Source organism: Jaculus jaculus, chromosome 2, assembly GCF_020740685.1.
Source record: "Jaculus jaculus isolate mJacJac1 chromosome 2, mJacJac1.mat.Y.cur, whole genome shotgun sequence".
Classification (NCBI taxonomy): Eukaryota; Metazoa; Chordata; class Mammalia; order Rodentia; family Dipodidae; genus Jaculus; species Jaculus jaculus.
Genome location: NC_059103.1, coordinates 159,649,112 through 159,670,309, shown reverse-complemented (window position 1 = coordinate 159,670,309; position 21,198 = coordinate 159,649,112).

The following is a 21,198-nucleotide window of genomic DNA, read 5'->3' as shown; positions in this document are numbered from 1 at the left end:
TGGAAGTATTTTCTTCTGAATTTGATCATAACATAATTTTAAACTCATGCATCAGGGCACTATTTATTCATACATACATATTTACATAGATATTTATACAAAAATGTTTCTGTGGTCACTCTGAAATTTCAAGCTTATCAATGTCAGCTGCTCTAATCATTGCAGTTTTCAGGAATATAACCTGGAACAATTGAGCAAAATTGATTTGAGCTTTGTGTCAATAATTTCTTACTACTTTCCATTTGCTTATTCATTTCTGTTTTTCAATGACTTATTCACTTAAAAAAAATCTCACACCATTTCTGTACCACTATTGGCTGCTAGATTCTCTGAGAGGTAGAGATCAAGGTGTAGCCTTACTCCAAAGTATCTTACAATTTATTGGGTGAGACCCACATGTTAACAAATAGCTTTAGCAGCAAGGGAGAATTGAATCAATACTACACAGAAGTATATGTAAGGGACTTTGGGAGTATTAAAGCAGTGATTAATTGTGCTTGGAAAGATAAGAGAGGGAAGGAGCCACTTAAATTGAATCCTCTGAATGTAAAACATTTTAAAAAGTGGAGAATGGAGAAATAAGACCTATTTAAATTTTATTACTCCATTATAGCCTAGCAGTTCATTTAATTTTACTTCCATGTTTCTTTACAACATTATTCCTATAGTTCTTTAGTTTTGAAGAATTAAATATACACAAATACAAAATAGAATGTAATTTTTCTTTTTTTTACTTTTTCATGTTATGTTAGGGCCCAATCAGACCCTTGTAATTGAATGGAACAAATTAGACAATGATTATATATTTTTATGCACAAATGACATATAAACCCTGCTTAAACTTGTGCACAGTCATCATTTCTTCAGAATCCCATAACAACATACTGCAGACTTATATGCCTTAAACAACATAAATTTGTCTTCTATAAGTTTCAGAGGCTGGAAAGTTCAGAGGCTAAATGTGCAGACTGGAAAGTCAAGCTTTTGACAGGGTATTCTTTCTGCTGAAGACACTCTTCCTGAACTGTAGGTAGACACTTTGTTCTCATATCCTTTTTTTTTTTTGAGTCATATGAGTATTTGAAGAGCATCCCATATTCTTTGGTAAGGCTAGCAATTGTATCAGATTATAGCCCTACCCCTATGACTTCACCGAAGCGTAATTACTTCAGAAAGATATGAGTACCATCACAGTTACACTGGGGTGAGGGTTTCCACAAAGGCTTTTATAAGGACACAATTCTTCCCACATAATACTAAAGTAAATGAATATATAAATGAAATATATAGTCAGTAATTACTCTGTACCAAGCACCACTTTTGGCTTTTAGAGATAATGGTGGGACACACCTAGTTATATAGGTTGATATTTTAACATAAGTTAATAGGTTAATCATATTAATTTTGTTGTAGAAAGACCTAGGACTAAAATATGATAAGTAAATAAAATGTTTGCAGCTCAAGCAAACTCTGTGACATGAATAAGCACAGTGATCAACTGGGCAAGGGAATGAAAATGACTTTAAATAACTTAATACTTTATAACCTCTCTCAGGAGTTATATTTGAAGATAAAAAGAAAGAACAAGCCATGAACAGATAAGAGAAAATAATTTTCTAGGCAGAAGCAGCAAAAAGTACATAAATCTTGAAGAAACAGAGCATTTCATGTTCTAAGAAATGAAGAGCGGCCAGCCTGGTTGCACTCTGATTTGAAGGGCAGGTTGGAGATGAGCTTGTACAAAAAGGCCAGGGTCAGGTTCTCTAAAATTTGAGAAGAAATAGCAAGGAATTAAGAATTTCCTCAGAAGTAATATGAAGTCACAGAAGGGTCTTATGCAAAGATTAACAAGATTTTACATATGCTTTAAAATGATTACTTTGGATCGATGCATGCATGGCTTGCAGTGAGGAGGAGAGGAAATAAAGAAACTGCTAATCCACATAGTGGTGTAAGTTAGAACAAGAGTTATCTATCTTGTCTTATAACAATGGTGTTGGGATAAATCGCGTTGCTTCTATCTTTGGAAAAAGTGTCAGCATACCTACATTACTATGAGACACATTATGAGAATGATGCCTCAGAGTGTATATGAACAATATGTGGACATGCTCAAGGAAACAAGTGGTCAACTGAGAGTCTTTTGTATTGTTTATAGAAGAGAATGAGCATGGGTTGAATCTCCATTGCCTCCTTTGAGAAGTTCCAGGTGAAAATGACTTTATTCCTATTAAATGCAACATTTGTTTTGACAACCTCTAGACATACGTATTCCACAACCTGTTATTGGTCCATATCAACTCTTGCTTTTGATGGAGAGACACAGAATGACTGAAAATTGAAGGGGTATTCATGATTGGATTCAACCTATAAAATTATATTTAAGTTATATATTTGGACCATTAAGGTGGAAAAAAAGACTTGCTTTTGTCTTTGTTGATAGTAATAATGCAAGAGGGTCAAGATTTTCGAAGGGATCTATGAGTATTGTAGGTTTAGACTTTTCAAGACAGCAAGGTAATTGCATATAAGCCATGGTCATTGAATAATGGTAGATATAAACTCAGAATCATCAAGGATTTCTCATACTAACCAGGGAATTTCAAACATATTGTGAGCTGCTGGATATTTGAAAAAAGTATAACTGGAAGATAGACTCAGAAACTCACACAGATTTCTGAATGCCCACTCTCTGTAAGCAGACAAGTGCACTTCAATTTGATTGAGGTACAAATCAATACAGGTGTTGGCATGGCTGGGAGATGGAGGCCCATCGTATTGGCAGAAATCTGTCTCACTTCTGCCCATGCCCTGACTCTCAGTTTTGCTCTGTTTGTATCGAACAAAGAAGGGAAACAAGGACATTATGTGTTATGGTGCTAATCACAAAGTCAGATCCTAGAAGATTCTTGGACAAATATCTTACTAGTTACAAGGATATACTTGGGGTATGTTGCTGCCACCCGAGAAATGAATGGCAGAACCTGAGCCTCTTTCTGAGCACCTTGACAAGAAAGTGTCACTTGGGAGATTTGGATGGAAAATTCTTGTTGTCATGCATAAGAGATGTGAGTAAATCCTAATAAATAATACATTACGCTCCTGGGATTCCATCAGAGTCTGGCTTTTTAAACAGAAAGCAACGATATAAACCCCAAGTCCTTTCAAAGATGTTACTAAGTGTGCTGAAGCCTGGTTTTTGCTTAGTATATGAGAAGCTTTAATATGCAACTGGGAAATGTTTTCCACCAAAAGGAAGAGCTGATATGAGCACATAACCATGTTATAGAATACACACGTTTAAAGATTGTCAAAATAAAATCTATATGTAATGGGAGGGAAGTAATTCTCACCTGGAGTTTCTCAGAAAGGATTGTTGTAAATTTATTCACATTTAAAAGGTAAGGGAAAATGAAAGATTCTTTTTGGGGACATGATAATTTTTCTGAAGATAAATATAAGATGAAAACCATTCTCATCAGTACTCATCAGTAATACTGTAATTTTTACTGAAGATAATAGATCTTCTTGGTTTACTCTTGCCAACTGTGTAGATGGACCTAAAAATACCATTAAAAACAGTTTTACATGCATCCATATTAAAATGAGACTTTTAGTTTATAGTCTAGAATATCTTTAAGAGTATGAACTAAATTTGTGTATAAAATAAAATATATGCATTTGTGAAGGTTACCTCAAATATTTATGTCAAATGTATAATAAGTATACATACATATTTATTATATATACTTATGTATAATTTTTTTGATATTGTAATAATTGATTATGAAGATAAATTACTTCTTAATTTTACTTTAAAAATAATTAAAATAACAAATTTAACCCATTACAATTAGTACTTAATTTCTACTCTTTAAAATTAACCCTTCTACTGCTTTATTTTTTGCATATGGGTAATGCATTAGTTATTTTTTCTTTGCTGTGACAGAACACCTGACTGAAAGAAAGCATGCTATATTCTGACTCACAGTTGAGGGGATCTAGTCTATCATAATGGGGAAAACATGATGGCAGAAGCAACTTATGGCTTTGGCAGTAGGATCTGATATTGCATAGATCATCAGGAAGCAGAGTGAGAAACTGTCAGACCAGGGACATGTCTATAACTAATAATGTATGCCCTCAGTGACCCATTATTACAATGAGAGTCCATCTCCTTAAGGTCTTACAACTTTTCCAAACAGCCTCACCAGGTGGGGCCAAGTGCTCAAAATACTTGAATCCATGAGGGGTTGTTTTCCATTAAGTTAGTAACTTTCTACCCTGTCTCCATATGCTTATGGCCACTTCCTGATGCAATGTGTATTCGATCCAACTTCAAAAATTCCCATTGGTTTATAGTTCCAATGTTGTTCTAAACTTTAAGCCCCAGGTCTTTTCTGAGACACCAAGTATTCTCTCAAATGAGATTCCACTGCACAATGACACAGAGGACACATTTCCATTCCAAAAGGAAAAGAGAGAAGGATAGCAAGGAATGATCAGATCAGAACTAGATCAAACCCAGCAGCAAGCACTAAACTCTTTAACTTCATGTACGGTATCTGGGGCTAGTGCTGGCATCATCTGAGCTCCAAGAAGCTTGAGCCTTCCCCTGCTAGCATTACCGTATTGTCTATTTATTGGTTTAGAAACAAAGTCTCAAGAGGGGATACATGAACTTAACCTTGCTATATTCTCAAGGATTGCCTTTTTCCTGCCTCTACCAGCCAAGTGCTTGGATTTTAGGCACAAGTAACCACATCCTTTAGAAATGCCTTTATATTCCCTTCCTTCCTTTCTTCCTTTCTTCCTTTCTTCCTTTCTTCCTTTCTTCCTTCCTTCCTTCCTGCCTTCCTTCCTTCCTTCCTTCCTTCCTTCCTTCCTTCCTTCCTTCCTTCCTTTCCTTCCTTCCTTCCTTCCTCCTCCCCTCCCTCCCTCCTTACCTCCTTTCCTTCCCTCCTTCCTTTCTTTCATCAAGTATATTTAGCATGTGTTAGGACTTGCTTTTCTCCACCTGTGATTTACCTGCAACAACATGTACAAGTAAATGTGAGTGTGTACTTAGTGCAGAGTTGGAAGATAAGTATAATTATTCAACTAACTGGTTGAGCTAATAAAAATAAATGACAAAGCATAAGTACCTATATAATGAGTTAGTCTACAAGTTAGAAGAATATAATAAGGGACTGAATATATCCAGTCATTATGATGTTTCTAGTTTATAAGATGTAGTCCATCTTAGCATAATTAAGTTGTTTTTAAATTATTATTTACTTATTTATATGAGAGAGAGAGAATGGGCATGTCAGGACCTCTAGCCACTGCAAACAAACTCCAGACGCATGTGCCACCATTTGCATCTGCCTTATGTAGGTCCTGGGGAATCAAATCTGGGTCCTTAGGCTTTGCAGGCAAGTGTCTTAATCACTAAGGCACCCCTTCAGCCCCATCATTCAGTTTTTTAAAATAAATTTTTACTCATTTATTTGAAAGAAAGAGATAAAGAGGCAGATAAAGACAGAATGGGTGTGCCAGGGCCTCCAGCTACTGCAAACAAACTCCAGATGCATGTGCCACCTTGTGTATCTGGCTTACAAGGGTCCTGGGGAGTTGAACCTGGGTCTTTAACTACTAACCCATCTCTTTCCAGCCCCCATAATTCAGTTTTAAGAGGACTTTAGCTATTCACTAAACACCAGGGATTTTGGAATAAATATACGGGGACTTGGCTAAGAATTACATTTTTTAAATATTTGACCAAGTATTGGACTTTACTGAAGTAATTGGAACTGCTGCTCCATTCCTTAGTTAGCTCTGTCCTCTGTCTCATAAAAAGGCAATAGTGAGCTTCAAACCAAAACACACAGTACTGACATTTTTCTCAGCCTCTGAAAAGCTTAATGACACACGAAGCCTAGATAAGGGGCTGTTTGGACAGTCATTACTATTTAATAAGTTTCTTGAGTGTATTTTTTATGACTGAGCAAACTACAAATTGATCCAAATAAAATGGTGCATTAAGGTTTTGGTTTTAACAATGTATATTGTAGGGCTATTGATAAGTTAGTGATACATTGTGTCTATGTGACTGCATTAAAACTAACATATGAATCTCTCTTTTTTTGCTTGCTTTTTAAAAACTATTTTATTATTTATTTATTTGGTGGAGAAAGAGGGAGGGAGGTAGGGGGGAGGAGTGAGAGAGAGGATGGGCATGCCAGGGCCTCTAGCCACTGCAAACGAACTCCAGACATATGTGCCTTCTTGTGCATCTGGCTAACATGTGTCCTGGGGAATTGAACCAGGGTCCTTTGACTTTGCAGGCAAATGCCTTAACCACTAAGCCATCCCTCCAGCTCTTACTTGTTTTGTTGGCATAGGATTTTGTACATCTCATGTACTCAGTGCTGGCATCAAATTCACTGCATCAGTTAGTTTTGTATTGCTGTGAACCATCTGACCAGAAGCAACTTAGGGCAGAAAGAATTCATAGACTTACAGTTCCAGAGGGTACTTACAGTCCATTATAGTAAGAAAAGGATGGCAGGAACAGAAAGCCAGTGTCATAATCGTCACATCAGCAGGGAAGAAAATTGCAATTGGGTATGAGTGTAATACCTCAAAGCTCACCCACAGTGACATACTTCCTCTAGCAAGGTTCAACCTCTTAAAAGTCTACACACTTCTACCCCATGACCCACGTTAGCCAGATGCACAAGGGGGCACATGCATCTGGAGTTCGTTTGCAGTGGCTGGAGGCCCTGGCATGCCCATTCTCTCTCACTCTCTCTCTCTCTGCCTTTCTCGCTCTGTCACTTCCAAATAAATAAATAAAAAATGAACAAAAAATTAAAAAAAAGAAAAAAAAAGTCTACACACTTCTAACACAATGCCAACAGCTTGTAATTGAGTGTTCAAACAGATTAACCAATAGAGATCATTTCACATCCAAACCACCACACTATGTAGTAGGGGGCTGACCTTGAATTTCTAATTCTCTTACCTCTGCCTCCAAAGTGGTGTAATTACAGGTATGCACCACCATGCTCAGGTTTGAGCATATGGATCTTGCAAATAGAATTAAAAAAAAAAAATAAGGGTAGAAATAAAATTTACCTTTCTCTCATGTCTTATTTCAGTACTAAAAGTAATATTGAGACAGAAGAATTTTTTCTTTGCAATAGGCTATTCTGAAGATAGACAGGAAAACTGAGAGCTAAGTAGACATGCAAGTAATAGAAGTATTGTTAGGCCATCTCTCAGAACACCATTTTCCCCACCTGTTTTAATTAAAACATCTTATCAGTTATCTTATGCTAATCCCAAGGTACAAGATACAAAAATCACAAGCCCTGGCCATTTATCAGCATGCGAGTGGGTATGTGTTCTTCTCCGTTCACCACAGACAGCTTTTCTGTCTGTAACAGCATTTTCACAGCTCAAGATGTAATTTAATAATGTTTGTGATAGATTTAAGGAAACTGCTTAAAACTTGTTTCTTCTGTTTCTACTTCTTTCAAGTTTTAGTTTTTACAAAGCTGTTTGTTATAATTATACTTTGAAAACTGTTGAAATTCCTATAGGTTTTATAATACTATCTGTGAGATCATTGAGAATATTTTATTCAAATATGTATTTCAAAGTTATCTAAATATCTAATCACTATACCTTAAAATATTATTATATTGTTGATAAAGATGATAAGCCTCACTGTGCACCTCTCTTTCCTTGTGATTTAATCATATTATACCTATGATATTATTACAGTTCCTTCTAGTTACTGGAACAGCCATGTGACCAGAAGCAGCTTATGGGAAGAAAGGGCTTATTTCCGGCTTACACTTTCCAGGGGAAGCTTTATTGTGGTAGAAGAAGCTGTCTGACTTTTTCATACAACAGAAAGAGAAGTGAGAATATCCAGGGTTCAAGCAAACCTTTTATTTGGATTCAAGATCCTCCCTCCAGTGACACAACTATTCTAGCAAGGCTCTGCCTGATAGAGACTTAGGTTGAAGTTTAATCCTAATCAAAATTACCTAACCTCAGACGAAATCTAACCTCAAATTTCTCCTGTTTCTCTTTCTTCTCTGGCTTTTTCATTTTTCTTTTCCCTTGATGCTGGCCTATAATTCCCTGTACAAGTATGTGGTCTACATCCACAATGAACTGTTGATCAGAGAGTCCTACTATATCTCCCCAAACAAATAAGACAGACTTCTGTCAGAGCACTTGATTACCCATCAGAGGTTAATGGTAAGACCCTACTGCTGAAGACACCAATTGATATCAGCACAGACAATCTGGAGAGACCTGATTGGAATCCAGAAGAGAGACAGTCCTTAGATAATTAGCCCATCTAGTGCTGGAAGGGGCTTCATGTGTTACCGGGGAAAAGTAGCCAACATCTGTCCAAGCAATTCAAAGTCTAAGTGACCCTGAAGCAAAGAACCTGAGGTGAAGCTCACACAAGTGCAACAGTGGCACACAACCATGGTGGGTAACCAATTGCTCTTTGATTGACTAACAGATCCACTCAGTGGAAAGGAAACCATATCAGGAACTGGGAAACAAGTCAGAATCATATTCAGATAATGATTCTGCTTTCTATCATCAATCTCCCACTAACCTTAGACTATAAAAGTGTCTAAACCCTTATAATTCTCTCTAAATTAATACTGGTTATCCCATTCATCTGCTTCTCTTTTATGGATGGGAACTGGACTTGAGGAGATAAAAGAGCCAGTGCATTCCACCCTGGTGCCAGCTGAAACCACAGAGGAATTAGGGAAATGAGCAAGACTTCTGCTCTCTTAGTTAAGCTCATAGCAGCACAAGGGTGATGGAGAAAGACACTGAAGACACTCAACACTCACCAAACCAGAGATCCTGGTGCTCCTAAGTGCCTGTGACTGATGTCGACTTAAAATGCTCCAGCATGGATCAGGAAATTCTGTGGAAGAGAGGGCAGAAAGACTGTTAGAGTCACAAGTTGGGACATTTTGCACAGAGACAATTCCTCTCCCCCATAATTGACTGCTGCTTCCATAATGCATGACCCACAATCCCCATGGGGTTGGCCAGCATCTCCAATGAGGAAGGCCTCCTCAGAAAAGGGGCGGAAGAGCCAAGCGTGGTGGCACATGCCTTTAATCCCAGCACTTGGGAGGCAGAGGTAGGTGGATTGCCATGAGTTTGAGGCCACCCTGAGACTACATAATGAATTCCAGGTCAGTTTGGATGAGAGCAAGATCCTACCTCAGAAGCCAAAAAAACAAAAAAAAAGAAAGAAGAAAAAGGAACAGGGAGGGGGGAAAGGATGGTACCAACATGTGATGTTTACATAAAAAGTGTCCATATCTAATAATAAAAAAAGAAAAAAAAATTACTTGAGGCTATGAGGTCAATTCTATTCAAGCACCACAGGTATATAGTGTTTTAGGTTTTTAAATGTGGAACTTATAATCTCACATATACATCAGTGAAGAATATCTAATATCATTTTATGTGATTTATGAATTTACCTGTATTTTTATGTTTATATATGTACATAACTTTTGTTTTTAACTCTAAAAAGTATTTTTAAGTTATTCGTCCTACTGACCCTTTAGTAGTTCTTTATGTATATTTGTTTCCTTTTGTTTATCTAGGTGTCATTTGATAGATGCACTGTTTCATGAGCTAGTGACTACTGTAGGAGTATGCTCCAAGATTAGAATGTTGTGAGTTGAATCTAAAGTAATCCCCCTACGTTTGTATTCTGAATGCTTCTTTCCCAGCTGGTGGTGACTACTGAGGGAGGCTGTGGCACTTTTAGGAGGATGGGCCTCGCTGGTAGGAGTATGTCACTAGGGGTTGGCTGGTTTCTAGCTCCATATGCTTTTCTTTCTGGGCCACCTGATGTGAATAGCTGCTTCATGATCCTGAAGCCATGGAATGAGCCACTCTCCCATGCCTTCCCTTCTGGGATAGGCTGCAGTTCTCTAAAACCACAAGTAAAATAAATGTTTACATGGTTTTAGTAAGGTATTTTGGCCATGGCCATGTAAAAGTAACTCATAGAAGGAATCTGGTAGGTCACTTAGACTTTTCTTTACAGTTGGCATATCTTTAAATTTTCCACATATTGCCAAATTGGCTTCCAACTTTGTTGTACACTTTCCATTCTCAAAGAAAATGAGGCATACCATTCATGATTTTTTCTACTCCAATAAATAGAGCAAAACATACAAAACAAAGGGAAAATCAAGTTTCATTTGCCTATTTACTAATAAGACTTAATTTATTCAATATTTCAATTCAATTTTCTTTTTTCTTTTTCTAAAACAAGAGGGATGAATACTATACCTACTTTCTGGGGGTTGAGTTTGCCTGCTAAGGGAGTATTCAAGTAGGCTGAGTGGAATAAAATACAGGTAGATACTAAAATTTAACTAAACACTGTATACATTCTATCAAAAACAGCACTGAGTATTTAGGTAAGAGTAGGTATTATAACAACCAGATCCTCTATCTACAAAGAGGTTAAGATTTCTGGTCTGTTGAGGGATCTAAGTCAGCTTGTGATCAAGTGAGACCCTTCGTTGGTGCAATCCCAGTTAGCTTTTTGGATGAATTTGGTCTCAGTCAAGTTGCTGGCTGGGTTGTTGGGCTGCTGTTCTGATTTCTGGAGCTGGGCACTGGCTTTTCCTGTGGAGCTAAGCAAGCCTGGCAACTGTGGCCCTGCAGATCGGCACCCCCGCTTTTGAAACCACTACTGCTGCTGCTGAAGCTGGCGCTGCTGGATTGGTTGCTGCTGCTGCTAAAGCTGCTGTTGCTGGACCCACCACTGCTGCTGCTGTAGCTGCCACTGCTGGATGCCCTGCTGCTGCTGCTGAAGCTGCCGTTGTAACCACCTCTAATGCTGCTGATGCTGCTGAAGCAGCTTGCTGGAGCCACTGATGTTGCTGCTGGACTCTGCTGTGCTTGGGTCCCACTGTCGGCTCAAGTTGGCGTGGCCGGGTCCCGGGACCGCTGCTCTGTTTGCTGGAGCTGGCACAGGAGGTGGGGTGGGGAGGGAGCCGATGCTGCTCTAGTTCTCTCGCTGTTCCACGTGTTCTTCTACCTTGTGAACTGCTCCTCCATTTTTCACTGCCACTCTCCCTTCACATTTCTAGAGTTTGCAGAGATCTCTGGTGTGAGGGGAAGCTCCCCTCACCTGGCTTTTCCTACAGCTCGAGCCAAGCCTGGCAGCTTTCTGGTGCACTGCCACCGCTGTGGTTGGCAGACCTGCTGGGACCACTTTTGCTGGTCTGTGCAGGGTCTGGATGCTCTGGATCTCTTCTACTTCTCTGCTGCTGTTCCAATTTCTTAAACACCTCGTTTTTTAGTAAAAGTGTGTATTTTGCTGAGTTTTTTTGCTTTTTCCCCCCTAGGCTGCTTTGGTGTGGTACCTATGCTGCCATCTTAACAGGAAGTCTATACCTACTTTCTGAAGAGGTGATGTATCTATTCCTTATTTAAATGGATCTTTAGAAAAATTAATTACATATTATCTGTGCAGCAATTTCTCTTTGTTTTATTTTATTACATGAATATAGCCTGGAAAGATGGCTCAGAGGTTAAGGTACTTGCCTGTGAAGTCTAAGCACCCAGGTTTGATTCCCCAGTACCCACATAAGCCAGATGCACAAGGGGGTGCATTCATCTGGAGCTATTTTGCAGCAGTTGGAGGTCCTGACCTGTCCATTCTCTCTCTCTTTCTCTCTATCTCTCTGTCTGTCTGTCTCTAATTCATAAATAAATAACAATTTAAAAGCATGAAATTAACTCCATTTTAAAACTGTCTACAATCCAATTTATATTTACTTTTTTGTTTTCTTTATACTCTGTCATATTTTTATGTTAAGAAAGCTTAATCTCATAATAAACAGCCTACTTTAGAAAGCTAAGAAAAAGAGATTGATTTTAAATTCTGATTCTGTCCTTTCTTAACTGTGACTGCTAACAAGTTTTTAAACCTCTCTATACTATAATTGCCTGTTCTGTAGATACAATACTCAAGAATACTAATTGCATCTACTTTTCTCATAGAATTGTAGGCTTGTTGATAAAATTGATGTTTGCACAACATTTATAAGAGAGAGTACGACATAACATGAATGCAAGCAATGCATTACCTTCTCATCATTTCCAAGCTCCATCTGCTATTTTTATTTAGGCCATTCATAGTTTAGGAAATTAGTTCTGATATTATGGTCATATCAATTTTCTCTTATGGATAATCTATTTTCCTAAGGACACATATCAACAAGGTAATTTTTAGTAATTGTTTTCTGAATCCTATTGCAATATAACATATTATGTAAGGCTAGATCAACTTCATTTTCTTTATTTTCTTCTAGCAATACATTAGCCCATCTCTTTAGTAATATCACTTTGCATAAATTATAAGAATACTATAAATTATTTTGATGCCTGATAGTTCAATTTTGATTAAACAGCAAATGTATTTATATTTTTTAATCTATATGTATGTATGTGTGTGTGTGTGTGTGTGTGTGTGCGTGTACTTGGGCTAGAGAGGGATGCATTGGATACCTTATTAAAATTGTTATTTTTAATTTAACTTATTAACTAATTAATTAAGCCATAGCAAGAGAGAGTGACAAAGAATTGGAATGCCAGGACCTCAGCCACAATAATTGAACATCAGATGCTTGTGCTACCTTGTGGGCATATGCAAACTTGCTCTTACCTCACCTTTGTACAAATGGCTTAGGTGGTGTGGTAGTTTGAATAGATGGCCCCCAACATATTCAGTTTTTTATTGTTTGTTGTTTGCATCTGCAGCCATCTGGCTGGAGGCAGTGTCACTGGGTGGACCTTAAGGTGTGGAGGTGGGTTTCAGATTTCAGTCTAAAGATATGCAAAGTGTGCCTAGAAGGAGTTCCTAAAGTATGCTGTGTCTTTTGGCTTTTGGCTTGTGCTTTTCTCTCTCTCTGCTTGGTCCTGTGAAAGCAGGACAGCTTCTTCTGCCATTATGGAACTTCCCTTGGATCTGTAAGCTTCAATAAATATTCCTTCCTCCATAACTGTGCCTGGTCTGGAGATTCATCTCAGTGAACCTGAAGCTGTCTGCTACAGAACTTGGTAACAGGAGTGGGGTGAGATGAACCTGACCATGTGGATGTCGATCTTTTGAAACCTTTGTTTTGGAGAAATGGGCATGGATATGGTGCTTGCAAACGAAGATGCCTTCTGGAGTGGTAAGCCAAGTTTCATGGACTATTATGATGAGAGTTTAAGAATTCTAAGTGCAGACAGCATTGAACTTGAAGGCTTGGCATATGAGCTTTCTAAGGGGGAAGGAAAGACTGCAGAGGACTTTGTTGGAACTGGGCTACTTGCATAAGGGCTGGCTGTGTCCTGATGCCCAGGCTGAGAGAGTTTGATCAAGGTTAAATTTGTAATGGACTGATGTTCTTGGCTAAAGACATTGGACTGAGAGATTTAAGATTTTAAGCTGGAAAACCTCAAACAATTTAAAATTACAGGCACTGAGACTGGTTTTAGGTTACTGAATATGCTATTGCAAACACATTAGCAATCTTAAAGGAAGATGGTCCAATTGCTTTACCATGGAAAGGATGCCTGATAAAAGACTATCATAGAAATAGAATAGAACTTTTGGAAAGAGTTGACTAGAGAAGGAACCTGCTTTTCAAGGTTATGATTTATTTTGTCTGTGAATTAATAATATGGCTGTGTCATTAACACCTGGTATTGGTTTCAGAAGCATGAAAAATACGAGGAGTGGTCATGAATTGCACATGCTTCCAGGAGCTGCAGTTGAGATGTGGCATGAGGTAGGGGCTGATGCCCAGATAGGCTGAAAGAGCCTTAGGAAAATGTGAGGAGTGGTCATGAATTGCAAATGTTCCATGAGCTGCTGCTGAGATGCAGCATGAGGCAGGGCATGATGCCCTGATAGGCTGAAAGAGCCTTTGGAAGATAGACTGTGGTTTGCATGAAGACCTCAAGATATTTTGGATATACCAGGACTATGCAAGCTCTAATATAGAGCACACTGTTGGCCTGAGATGGAACTGTTCCCTGGCTACTCTGCCCCCCTGTAGAGGCAGAATTGGAAAATCTGGAGACTGTCAGTGTCTGGTTGCATTGGACTTGAACTGCAGAAGTTTGATGTTTGTTTGATGGTGGTTGAGTTTGGATTGTTTTAGTCTCTCCTTGCTATGCTTTATACTAGTTGAAAATATTTACTCTGTGCCTTTATGTGTCAGAATTGTTTAACTTGTTTGATTTTACAGGTCTTAATTTATAAAATTGGTCAAGACTATGGGGTCCTTTGAAATTGAACTGAGTACAATATACAGTGTGTGATGCTTATAAATATATTGGGGGCCAGGGGCAGAATTTGGTAGTTTGAATAGATGACCCCCAATATATTCAGTTTTTTATTGCTTGTAGTTTGCATATGTAGCCACCTGGCTGGAGGCAGTGTCACTGGGTGAATCTTAAGGTGTAGTGGTGAGTTTCAGATTTCAGTCTAAAGATAGGCAAAGTGTTCCTAGCAGGAGTTCCTGAAGTGTGCTGTGTCTTTTGGCTTTTGGCTTGTGCTTTTCTCTCTCTCTGCTTGGTCCTGTGTAAGCAGGCCAGCTTCCTCTGCCATTATGGAACTACCCCTGGATCTGTAAGTTTCAATAAATATCCCCTTCTGTGCTGGAGAGATGGCTTAGCAGTTAAGCACCTGCCTGTGAAACCTAAGGACCCCGATTAAAGGCTCAATTCCCCAGGACCCATGTTAGCCAGATGCACAAGGGGTGCACACATCTGGAGTTCTTTTGCAGTGGCTGGAGGCCCTGGAACACTCATTCTCTCTCTCTATCTCTGCCTCTTTTCTCTCTGTCTGTTGCTCTAAAATAAATAAAATAACAACAAACTTTTTTAAAAAAAAATCCCTTCCTCCATACCTGTGCCTGGTCTGGAGGTTCATCTCCGTGAGCCTGAAGCTGGCAGATACAGGTGGGATCTAGAGAGAATTGAACATGGGTCCTTAGGCTTCATAAGCAAGAATCTTAACCACTTGAATCCAGCTTTTGAATGTCTTTATTTACTTATTTATTTATTTATTTTGAGTTTTCGAGGTAGGTCTCACTGTAGCTCAGGCTGTCATTGAATTTACAATATAGTCTCACTTGCTATAGTACCTCAAACTCATGCCAGTCCTCCTAACTCTTCCTCCCGCATGTTGAGATTAAAGGCATGCTCTACCACAATCGGCTTTGGATGACTTTTAAAAGTGTGTTTATTTCTATAATTATTAGGAAAGTATTTAGTATACATTTTCAGTATAGGGAAACAGGACCTTACATAAAAATGTGCTGTCAACAAGAGTCTGCATGTGATGGGTGCACTGAAAGGTAAGTCCTTATATAAGGAATTTGTAGAAGACATTGAGAAGACCATGTCTTAGCATTAACAAGTTATGCCATGAATATACTGTCCCTGTGGGAAGACAATATTTGCCTGAAGGCAACTGCTATTTAATAAATTATGAATTAGGAAAGTGGGAAGGAAGAGAATAATGAGATGCCCTGAATAAGTCCATCTTTCAGGGTTGAGGTTCAATGCAACTCACAGAATGAACCTGAAAGACTCATCAGGAAGCTTTTAGCACATATCTAGGTCTGAAATTGGGTGTGTGTGATTGACAAGCTAAGGGAAGTTGGTAATTTAAAAAAAAAAAATGACAAGAAAATGTAATCCAAAGAAATCTTTAACATGCCAGTGCCAGGCACAAAAGAGGAACTATTAAAAGACCAACTAGAGTATTAGGAATCAGACCATATATTTATAGAGGTTAAAATAGGCAGTGACCATCATATTAGCCTTTTGTGCATTGAATAGGAGTAGAACAGTGATTTCATTGACTCAGACTACTCATACCATGGTTCCTTGTAGATACCTTTAGTGATATGATTTTTGGAGCATTTTAATTCTACGCTTGTTCATAGGTTGACTATAATTTAATTTTTCAATTCCTTTCTCTGTTGCTGTAAAATGTTTAATTTCTCCAATAGATGTATTTTATATATTCCTTCTGAACATGTTACTCAGTAGCATATACTTTCCCAATTCAATTTTCATATTTGATGCGGTCTCACAAGGACACTACAAGTAATACATATGTATATATCTATGTCGTGGATCTACATCCAGTGTCTGACATTTGTGTTGTTATTTTGTTACTTGTTATTTATGCCTTTGTACAAATGGGAGAAATCCAGCTCAGCATAACTGATAACTTTCTCTTGGTAGGGGGAAGGAGATGCTGGAAGTATGTGATATTTTTATCTCTGTTGCTCTTTTCTTAGTCATTGGGTACAAAACACCTTCCTTCAAGTACCTCACTCTTTAAATATGCAATCAGAAGCACTATATTAATGGGCACACAAACTTCCCTCCCACCCAGTAGAGCTTAAATCATTTCCCTAATAGCTCCACTGCAGAAACAATGGCTAAACATCTGAAAATTTCCATTTACAAAAATTAACACAATTTTATTTGCGTCTAATAATTTTGTACTTCTGTACATTTAGAATCATTTTTACTCCATTTCTTCAGGCAAGCATTTCCACTAGACCTACTAAGAAGCAGGGCCCAGAGGCTCGTGTGACAAATAGACCTTTCTCCATGTCTTACTGACATGTAGACATTCACTAAAGAGAAACTTCAGAAAAAACCTGGTTGGTTGGTTTTCTAAGCAATTGCGCTGTGTTAGTTTGTTCAAAAATAGCCTTGTTCTTTCCTGTCTAAGTCAACCTTTGTCAACATGGTTGGTGGACCTGCTCATTTTCTTTGGAATCATTTCTTTGCTTAACAATTTTTTTTTAATTTTCATATAACTCTTGGGACTGTGGTCAAAATAATCCCAACTGAATTAGTTACTTCTACTCAGTTGTTTCAAAAAAGTCTAATTGTCCCATCTTTCCCAATCCCTGAAACTCAATCCCCTTGGGTGCTTGATCTCTTCATTCATTCGAAAGTTCTTTGTAAATACTAAATACACTTTACTCTGGGAACATCCACTCAAATACTTTGGGGGTCAGGATTTTACATTTAGGTATATGTGATATATATATATATATATATATATATATATATATATATATATATATTATACACACACACACACACACATTGAGAGAGAGAGAGAGTTATTTTTAAATTTAATTAATTAATTTATTTCAGAGAGCAAGAGAGGGAAAAAGGCAGACACATACAGAGGTAGAGAGAGAGAGAATGAGTGCACCAGGGCCTCCAGCCCTGAAAACAAACTCCAGATGCATGCACCACCTTGTGCATTTGACTTATGTGGGTCCTGGGGAATTGAACCTAGGTTCTTTGGCCTTGCAGGCAAACATCTTAACCACTAAGCTATATTTCCAGCCATATATATATATATATATATATATATATATATATATATTATATAATATATGTATAGCAAGTAGATAAGGGTAAATGAATGAATGGAAATTGAACAATTAGAAAAGACTTTTCCCTTTTGAAGATATTAAATAAAGTATTATGAAATACATACAGAGTTAAAATAATAGATGTCGTAGATTGAGCTAAGGGATCACAATCTGTTTATGTCTTATAATTTTATTTGGTTTCTTCAAAATCTAATCTATTTTTCAACTCACTTATCCATCTAACTCATAATGATTGAGATAGGTAGCTCATTTAGATGTTTTTATTTCTTAATGTATGGCTGGAAAGGCCATAAGCCATTGGGGTGGATGGAAACTAGTAGAGTTATTTGGATAACTGGATATAACTTGCCCACCAAATGCTGCTCTAAATATTTATGTTTCTATCAATGCATTTACACTAAATTCACATTTTTACAAATATTTTTATTCATTCATTTTTGAGAGAGATAGAGAGAAGAGGACAGAATGAGTGGGTGTACCAGGACTTCCAGCCACTGCAAACTCCAGACACATGTGCCACCTTGTGCATCTGGCTTATGTGTGTCCTGGGGAATCAAATTTAGTTCCTTCACAGGCAAATACTTTATTGCTAAGCTATTTCTCTAGCCCTACATTAATTTTTGATTAGTAAACCTTCTTGTTTCAGGTGGTAGTGACTATTGGGGAAATAAAACTCATCAAAGTGCTGAGAATGTGGGGTTTCCCAGAGGGGTCCCTGCTCAGGGCTGTCTACGCGACCCCAAGAACACTCACGCAGGACGCTCTCAATGCAAACCGCACGAGGTTTATTGGATCCGATGCATCGGGGCTCAACACAGAGTCCTCTCGCAGGAGGGGTGAAGAGCCCCTAGCAACGGGTTTGGTCAGCTTATAAAGGCTAAAACCACAGGTATGTGTTGGAGACGAGGAGATGAGCCCTGAACAGATCTTTGCCCTGAAATAACCTCTGCCCTGAGATAACTTCTGCCCTGAGCAACTTCCGACCTTTCCTCATCCCCCCACCCTGCCATACCTAACTGATTCCATCCCCTCACCCCGCCACACCTAACTAATTAACATCCTGCCTGGTGACTGCAGAGACGTGAGAACTATACCGTGAATTCTTGGAATAACTGCAAACTGTCCTAGGCCAAAGGCCAAGAAGATTCTGTAACTTTCCACCACCTGCCTCCTCCAGCTCCCCCCCCTCACCCAAGACCCTAACCCTAACCCTTAAAAAGGCCGCTGTGGCTCAATAAAATTGGACTCTTGACAAGTGTACATTTGCTTGAGTCTCTTCCTCTCACTCGCCCATCTTATTTCAGGTTAGGGTCCCCCTCGCCCCCACGAATAACGAGGTCCCGCGGGTCGGGACAGGTATGCAGAGTCATAGGGGCTTTCCAGCCGTGGGTCCCTCTGATTGGGTGGGGCCCACGGGGTGGGCTCGTGTCTGGGGGCTTCAGATATGTGTTGACCGTTGATTGGTTGTGTCCAGGTGGGGAGTTATCTTAATGAGGAACTAGGAATTGTTTGTTCAGCTTGAGTTCGGGGAATTTAGGCATTGTGTAAGGCGTACAAAAGGTCAGGTTCCTCATGGTATGCTTTTTACAAAATGGAGGCAGTTGCAAAATGGCGGTTCTGTGATTCAGTGCAGCAGCAAGCAAGCCATATTACAGAAGCTTAAAAAGGCAGGTTAGCAGAGCAACTAGAAAACAGGGCAGCAGAAATAGGGCAACTTTTATCCTTTCAAGAAAAGAGAGTGTAGTTTTCAACAGTCAGTGAAACATTACTATCTCACCTTCCAGCTCAGAGACCATTGAAAAGAACCAATGGCAGGGGAGAAGTGCTTTGGAATTCTGTCTTCCAGACATTAAGTGGCTGTTATATTCATGACTTCACAGTGGCTGACACTATATACACACGATCTGTATAATATCATAAGGAAAATTATGACATGAAAACAGAAGAGGGACTAATTGGAAAGAACCTCCTCCACAGGAGGTGGACAGGGAATGGGGGTTCTGTGGAGGAGGCATAGGAGTTCTGTGAGAGAGGGTGGTGTGATCAGTGTAATTGTGTATATGAATGTAGGTTGTCATTTAAAAAGATAAGAAAAAGTTTCTGTTTTTCTACTGACCTTTACATTCCTCTGACTTTTCTTACTGGTATTGTTTGTATGTGTCTTGGGTGTGTTCTCACCATTGTGTACCAGAAGGTTATCCCTAGTGTGCTGTTGTTGAGGTGATGGAACCTTTAACCTAATGGAACATAGTGGGACTTTGTTCAGTTACTGAGGACACTGCCCTCAGAAGGAACTGAGGTGGCTCTCATGTGACCCTTGTTAGTTCTATACTAGTACAGGGAACGAATCATTAATACAAAAAAATATTCAAGGGGCTGGAGAGATGGCTTAATGTTGAAGCGCTTGCCTGTGAAGGCTAAGTACCCCGGTTGGAGGCTCAATTCCCCAGGACCCACCTAAGCCAGATGCACAAGTTGGCGCATGCATCTGGATTTCGTTTGTAGTGGCTAGAGGCCCTAGCGTGCCTATTCTCTCTCTACCTATCTGCCTCTTTCTCTCTTTGTCTATTGCTCTCAAATAAACAAATAAATAAATAAATAAATTGTCAGGAGCCATTTTGGCTGGACTTGTATCCATAGCCCTGGGCTTCTGGCCGCAGGAGATTAGCAAAACTATAGCAGCTTTCCTGCAAGTAAGATTGTGTATCTTCAATGTCAGGAAGCTGTCTGGCAGCAAGACATTAGCAAAACTATAGCAGCCTACGTGTAAGCAAGATTAGGTATCCTCAGCAATTTGGCTGGTCCTTTGTACTGAGAAATGATTGAAATGCAAAAACTCTGTAACAGGAAGGTTTTCTGATAGGAACTTGTAAAGCTCATAAAATCTTTGTCTATGGAAAAACTGTTTGTAAAAAGATATAAAAAGGAATGCTGTGAAATAAACCATGTCTTCAGTCCTGGCTTGAGGCCGTGCTTCAGCCCTGGACTGGAGTCCATGCTTTCACTCTTTCTTCTGTCTTTCCTTAATCCTCACTCCCCATCAGGCTTGAACCCTTTCAGCTGGCAGGCTCCGGCAATAAATAAATAAAATTATTTAAAAAATATATTCAAGCCTAGCTTCTGAATCTCTCTGATTTCCTATTTTACATGTGGGTTCCTCCTCTCATAAGTGTTCCCACCATGATGATATCCACCCCAAGATACTTAGCAAGGAGCTCAACAGGGAGGCTTCTAGACTGGATTTTTCTTTCATGACAACTCATTCTCTGTGCTAGTGTGGAACTAATGGATGTTCCATGAGAGCCACATTAGTCCCTTCTGAGGGCAATGTCTCTAATAACTGAAATGCCACCCACTATGGATGTTCCATTAAGTTAACATATGAAGAGAAAAGGTTCATTTAGCTTCTAGTTTACCAGATTGGGCTGGGGGTGGGGGGCTTCCTATTTTACATGTCATCTCCCCTCTCACATGCACTTACTCACAATGTACCATGATGGATGATGTTAGTGGAGAATAGCATTTGAGGATGGTTTTAGTTTCATTTTGTTGGTCAAGAAGGTATTTAAAATGACTTACTTCTTTTCTTAGAGATTAAGCAAACATTGCCTAGTTTAAATGGTCTAGTTATCATTGAAAGGTTGAATGTAAAAACAAACCCAAAACATCCAAATCAAGTTTTGAGGTACCATCAGAA